The following is a 231-nucleotide window of genomic DNA, read 5'->3' as shown; positions in this document are numbered from 1 at the left end:
AGCCGGGTCGACCGGGCGGCCGCGGCCCGGAAGGCGGGCCCGCGGGCCGGGCGGCGACCTCGGCGCGGCCTCCCGGAGCCGGGTAGACCGGGCGGCCGCGGCCCGGAAGGCGGGCCCGCGGGCCGGGCGGCGACCTCGGCGCGGCCTCCCGGAGCCGGGTCGACCGGGCGGCCGCGGCCCGGAAGGCGGGCCCGCGGGCGGGGCGGCGACCTCGGCGCGGCCTCCCGGAGC

The sequence above is a fragment of the Apteryx mantelli genome, unplaced genomic scaffold (genome assembly GCF_036417845.1).
Source record: "Apteryx mantelli isolate bAptMan1 unplaced genomic scaffold, bAptMan1.hap1 HAP1_SCAFFOLD_86, whole genome shotgun sequence".
Classification (NCBI taxonomy): Eukaryota; Metazoa; Chordata; class Aves; order Apterygiformes; family Apterygidae; genus Apteryx; species Apteryx mantelli.
This window is presented reverse-complemented; position numbering follows the sequence as displayed.